Raw genomic sequence first — 6,835 nt, 5'->3', positions numbered from 1 at the left:
CATTAATTAAAAGATACTGCAGCCACTTTCCATGTTTGAAATGACACATATTTTTTTTTTTTTATAAAAGCGATTTTATGATTCAAAACAATGTTGTAAGGAAATTTTCAGAAAACCTTTGATAAAATTTTTACTTTCTGATAACATTCATGGGTCCAGAATCAGAGGAGTTTCACAAAACTGAAAATAAAATATTTTGCTTTGAAGGCTAAAAATTTTTTTAAAAAGTCAATTTGTACATGTAAATAATACAGATTTTCAGTTTTTAAAGGTATCATGTGAGGTGGCATGGGGTTCTTTATTGTTTATGTGTTATTATTGACTGAATTTATGTCTTTTTTCCACTAGTCAAGATGCATTTCATTTTATTGATGACACTTTTTTCTGTGGGGACGCTTAAAACAGCTTCTCGATACAGCTGAAAAATATCTAAGTAAGTTAGCCAATGATTTGTTGTCAACAAATGATCTATTCACTATGAAAACTAATTTTAAAAAATTATCATGAATTGACAAAGTTACAGAGATTAAGTTTCCAGGAGTTATTGTGGAACATAATCTCAACTGGAAATCACATTGAAATTGTTAAAACCAAGGTGTCAAAAGATATTGCAATATTGTATAAAATAAAGGACTTTTCTGTATCTTAAATCAAATCAATTTTCATTTTATATAATTAATTGATTGTTCAGTAATATGTCATATGTGTAGGGATTTGTGGAAATCTTTAACATAAAAATACAAATTTAGTTGTATAAAGGTAAAATAAGACCATACATATAAAAAAGAGTTGTGAACCAATAAATCCATTATCTATCCAATTAAATATTCCATTTATGTATACAGTTGATAATCATCAATTCCCATTTTGGAGAAGGTGTTAAAAGAGGGGAAAGTGTTATGAATTCAGACTAAATCAAATGCTTAGCAAACCCAAGATCGGAACAAACACTAAGATTGATTGTATATTTGTTGGCTGTGTCAAACTCAGATTTGTTCTGATGACTTTAAAGCAAGCTCTACTATGAAATCATTCATAAGAAGGTATACAAATGACATAATAATAAATTATCATGACTAATTCATTTTAATGGTCTTGTTGTGGAACACAGTAGCTTAGTTAATTTTATATGTTGTTCTTATTATCAGTGCTGACCTTTTCTGGCCCTTCAACAACAACAATATACACTGTGTGTTTTTATCCTCATCTTCATCTTGCTTATTTTAAGCACTAAGATGTAATCCAGCAACAACCAGTTTGACTGACTAAACTAGACTGTTGTGGAGAATAAATGAGCATGGTTACCATAATAAACTATTATGTTATTCGTAGATGTTGGTAGTTAGTGCCACTTTATTACAACACACATAGATCTACAGATACTGTCCTGACGTTTGATCATCAGTCTCTACAACTATGTTTCCATCGACTTGTTGCTGTGGATTGAGCTTTACTAGGGTTGTGTTGTTGTAGGTGCCCCTTATGATTCTCTACTTTGTTTTCTTACAGAGGCCATAAAATATTTTCTAAGTTTCTGACTGTCCTTTTTCAGGTTTTTGGTTGTGTAGTTGTTGCTGTTTTCTTCCTTTAATATCTTTGTCTCCTTGTTCTTGCCTTCAAGTCCTCCTTCTCTCCTCTCCTGACTCGCCCCCCCCCCCCCCCCCCCCCCCCCCCCCCCAGTCCCCTCCATCAGGTCCAGCATCAACACTTAACTAAGCAATTATCAAATTAAAGAACAATACTCAATCATCAAGAGGAGCTTTACACCCAGTGAGCTTCATTTTCTTTCTATCATTAAGAGCCTCTTTGCAAAACACATTTGTTTAGCATGAACTGGCAACCAGTCTATCATTCTGCTGGTTGATTCTGGTCAGAAGAAGGTAAAGTAAATACCTTTAACTGGCCCAAAAACATAACCAAGACACAAAAATAGCCTTTTCTTCTACGCTGTGTCATTGGTCTTTGCAAACTGTGTAAAGATTCAGATGATCATTTCAGATAACGTTTGAACTCCTCACCAGTTCAACTGAGAAAGAGTTTTACATGGCGAAAATTGTAAATTCATTCATGTAGATTTGTAAAGCAGATTGACCAACGTCAGTGACAGCCACCCATGCTGGGACCTCATGATGTTTTGCTGAGAGAAAAGCCAACCTCAGACAAAATAATTCCCAAGTTTATTAGCCTCTGGAAATTGGCTTCAGTGGGAGGTGGAAAAACAAATAATTTCAATATATACCCCGGTGTCCTAATGTTCATTTCAATGCTGTCACTTAGAAGTGCAGGGGGAGGAGGGACAGATAGAATGCATTGTGCTGCTGACAGGATTGGCTTTGTGTGTGATGAATGGGGCTGTCACAGACGGTGACAGGTTTGTGTTCAATACATGTGGATGTACAATACGCTCTGCATCCCGTGACAAGCTGGGAGGCTTTTTGTCCTGATAATCTCCATATCACTTCATCTGCGACTGCTTATGGCGGATGTGGTCACCGAGAGGTGTGTCATGGATGCTGCACACAGACTGTTGATCCTCTGGAAGCAAAAAATGGGACACCAAGTTGACTGATGTGTTCAAGTGCTTTTCTTTTTTCCTTTGTTGTCTGTGGAAACTGTTTCAAACATTTCAGGGGCCTTGTTCACTTTTAAGACCAGAATATTTTCCAAAGCGATCTGATCAAAGAATTAACGTTGGTCTGAATGCAAATATGTCCAAGATGCAAAAGGTTTAAGGTTACAGAAAGTTAAAGCAGTGTGTGTGGATATACATATTTATATTATACATATATATATATATATATATATATATATATATATATATATATATATATAGATATATATATAGATATATATATATATATATATATATATATATATATATATATATATATATATAATATAAATATGTATATTTATATTACAGAAAGTTAAAGCAGTGTGTGTGGATATACATATTTATATTATATATATATATATATATATATATATATATATATATATATATATATATATATATATATATATATATATATATATATATATATATATATAATATAAATATGTATATCCACACACACTGCTTTAACTTTCTGTAACCTTAAACCTTTTGCATCTTGGACATATTTGCATTCAGACCAACGTTAATTCTTTGATCAGATCGCTTTGTAAAATATTCTGGTCTTAAAAGTGAACAAGGCCCCTGAAATGTTTGAAACAGTTTCCACAGACAACAAAGGAAAAAAGAAAAGCACTTGAACACATCAGTCAACTTGGTGTCCCATTATATATATGTATATATATATCATATATATATATATATATATATATATATATATATATATATATATATATATATATATATATATATATATATATATATATATATATATATATATATATATATATATATATGTAGGTCACCAGTCTATCGCAGTGCAATCATTATTTCAAGTTGCCCACAATGAGAACTTGCAGATTGGTCAGCCACACTCTTCACAAATCCTGTTAGAAGTGTTCACTTGAGATATATTCACATCCAGACACATTTGCATAAAACATAAACAGAGTTTGACTAAGCTTTAAAAAGTAGAATAGCCTGTTTGTATGGTTAGTTTCACTGGTGAGTTACACATTATTAGTACTTTTAAGTAGAAGTACACATAATTATAAGAAATAAAGAGCCCATGACATCAAAGCTAACATCACCTGTAACTCCAGAACCAGGGAGGAAAATTAAGTTAGCAAAAAGTCAACCAGAGCAAGGTTAGCAAAAGTAAAATGAAGATTAAACAGACGTATGGATTGGAATGGATCCACTGCAGGATATTAAATCAAAGAGGAAAGAGGCTCCTTTAAGTTTACACTGATAATGCAAGAAAGATTGGTAAAGAATAGAGAAGTCATTTTGCATACAATGCAAAACTTTAAAATGTTGATGACTGAGGTTTTTAATCATGTCCTGAAATATAACAGACAACAGTTTGGCTTTTTAGTGCTCAACATCCATCTTACTGTGATTTAGGAAAGAAAAATTGAATGCAGACACAAAAGCTTAGACACTTTGGAGACTGCAGAGGTTTTTCTCCATGGATTCATTGCTCACGGCTGTGATGGAGTGTGAGCCTTTTTCTTAATATTCATGAACCTCTGAAACAAAATAAGTTATGGACACAGATTGAGCCAAAACTGCGCTTAGATTTTTCACTCCCTTAATATTTATGCTTCATGACTCTTCTTTTTTTTTTTTTTTTTTTGTATTTTTGTTGCCTCTTGCTACTTTTCCTGTTTTCCCGTCCATTCACCTTCATCTGAGAGATGAAGAAACCCAGAAGAATGAAGGTGTTTTCCAGGTCCTGGCTATATCAAGAGGTTTGCTACAGTTAGTGTGATTTGTTACACAAGTTAGGTTATTGTAAGAAGGAAAATTATATATGGAGTTTACCAAAAGTAGTGCCATCAGTACAGATTTTTTGTTTGCTTTTTTATAATCCAGCATTGATCTATGTTTAAATAAATTATCAATACAAGCCGTGGGTGTCAACCAGGGACAGAAACTTCAATTTCAAACTTCTATGAAAAATAGGTACCAATAATAATGATTTAACAGCTGGCAAGAAACATCTCAACATGCTCCAGCACTCCTCAGTAGAGTTTAATGGATTATATTTCACTAATACGGACGCATTCATAATTCCACAAAGCACTCAACAATTGAGCCAGACAGCAACATGTTTGCCAATATTTCTGTTTGTTTTAACCTGCTGCTTTGACTGGTGGTTTCTGCATCGAGACTCTGCATATTTTACACCCGCTCCTAATCACAGGAATGCATACATTTACATTCACTTTTAAAATGACTACACCTTCTGGCAGCCAGATTATCCTGTGTGAGTATCCCCATCCCTGTAGGTGTCCAGAGAGGCAAAGCAAAGAGCAAGAGTTACAACAAATCATTTTTACACCTGTTGCTCTGTGCTGAAAGTGTAATCTGAGGTCAGTGTATTATCCCTCTGGAATGAATGAAAAATAATAAGTAGTTTTCGACTTTGAGCATATTAATAGCTTCCATCATGCAGTACATGCAACAAATCAGTCATACATGCTGCTTTCATATGACAGGCAGTCCCTTATCCCTCGCTGTTTAGCATTGAAAGGACTTTCAGCAAACACTTCATAAATCACTTGTAACTTGCCACTGCTTGTTCTAAAACTACTGTATTTATCAACAACAATAACATCAGTGCTTGAGTTGATGCTTACTTTGCGTTTTTGGAACAGTGATCTGACAAAAGACTATGCAAACATTTCTTATACACAATAAGTAAATGTATTACAGCCAACACCATAATAACTGCATTCACTCTAGAAAGGTATGGGGTCTGAAGGCTGGTATGTTCACACTAAAAGTTAATTGTTTGGCAAAAACAGAAAAACATAAGTAACATATGACAGAATATGAGGCCAAAAACCACCTTGACGTATAATATAATGAACCACAATAGCTTTTTTTTTTTTTTTTTTTTTTTTTTACCTGTTGATACTCACATACATTATTACAAAAGTTCCTCTAAATGTTCACTTAAAATTGTGTCCACACACAATCAGTATTCTACAAGTAGACCAAGATGAATTTTCATCACAGTTTAGAAAATTTCCCACCATGTTCCCCCTGCGATTGATGGTGAGCTGGTGAATTAGAGTCTTCACCTTTAACACTAACTTGAACATGAGATAACAAGGTCAATCACACAGCCGCCTCTTGGGGATTGTTCCACTTTCATCAGGGAGAAGATCGCAAGGCAATGACCGCATTCACATCCGTTATTCACTTTGGAAATGATCTCACATCCTCTTTAAGGGGCAAATAAGATTATTTGCATCTTAGCGTTGTATCTGGAGCATGTTTTTCCTGGATGAAAAGCTGGAATCTGCAAATAGATATACCACTGAAGCAACTGTAAACAATAAACCATAAAGTTTTGTTTATGAAGAGTTAATACAGATGTATTATTCATGCAGTATTTGGCAGTGATTCTAATACATTTTAATACTGATGTGCTGTTGTATAAAATATATGTTTATAATTGTTGTTGCAGTGCAGCTGCTATGAAGAAGGCACATTCATCACCTGAAAATAGCATGCAAATAAAAGCTGACTAAAAGCTGCAAATGAAAATTGTGTGCATCAGTGTTTTGACCGATATCTTTATTTTCAGCAGGACTGTGCAGGTTTCTGCTTCTTTCTCTGTTGTGCTTGGACTCGAGCTCTGGATGGCGTCAGAATATTAATGCGGTTTTAACTGAAGGTACTCATTATATTTTTAATGTGCCCCAATAAAGTATCAGACATTTTAACTGTGTATGTGTTATTGGTGTGTGCATTTAACAGTTTTATTCATTGTTTCTATGGAATCACCTTCTTCCTTAGCCATAAGAAAAATGAGGCCTGGCTTACATCTTTGCAAATTTCTGCCTCTCAGTACTGGATATGCACTTATCCAAAATATTGTTTGACCTTTCCAAGGCCCGGGCAGTCGTCTCCTGCGAGTCCTCATCACTGCTCCCAGCAAACCCCATCGCCCTCCTTTCCACCTTTTTTTTTTCCCCACAGATGGATTTTTTGTTGCATTAATCCCACAGATCAGGTGGGTTTTGTCAACGTGTTAAACTTTAATACTTTGGGTCATTTATCTTTACGGCCAAACCCGGAGTCTGTCAGCGACCAGACGAGCCATTTCCTCATTTGGTTTGGGAGCAAAGTGGTGCAGAAAAGAGCAAAGGGGGAAGAGAGGGGGGTTTGCAGTGGTGGTGATGGAGTGAAGTGAAGTGAATTGGG

This window comes from Telmatherina bonti, assembly GCF_933228915.1.
Source record: "Telmatherina bonti genome assembly, chromosome: 12".
Lineage (NCBI taxonomy): Eukaryota > Metazoa > Chordata > Actinopteri > Atheriniformes > Telmatherinidae > Telmatherina > Telmatherina bonti.
The sequence above is the reverse complement of the archived record's forward strand: the minus strand, read 5'-3'. Positions refer to the sequence as shown.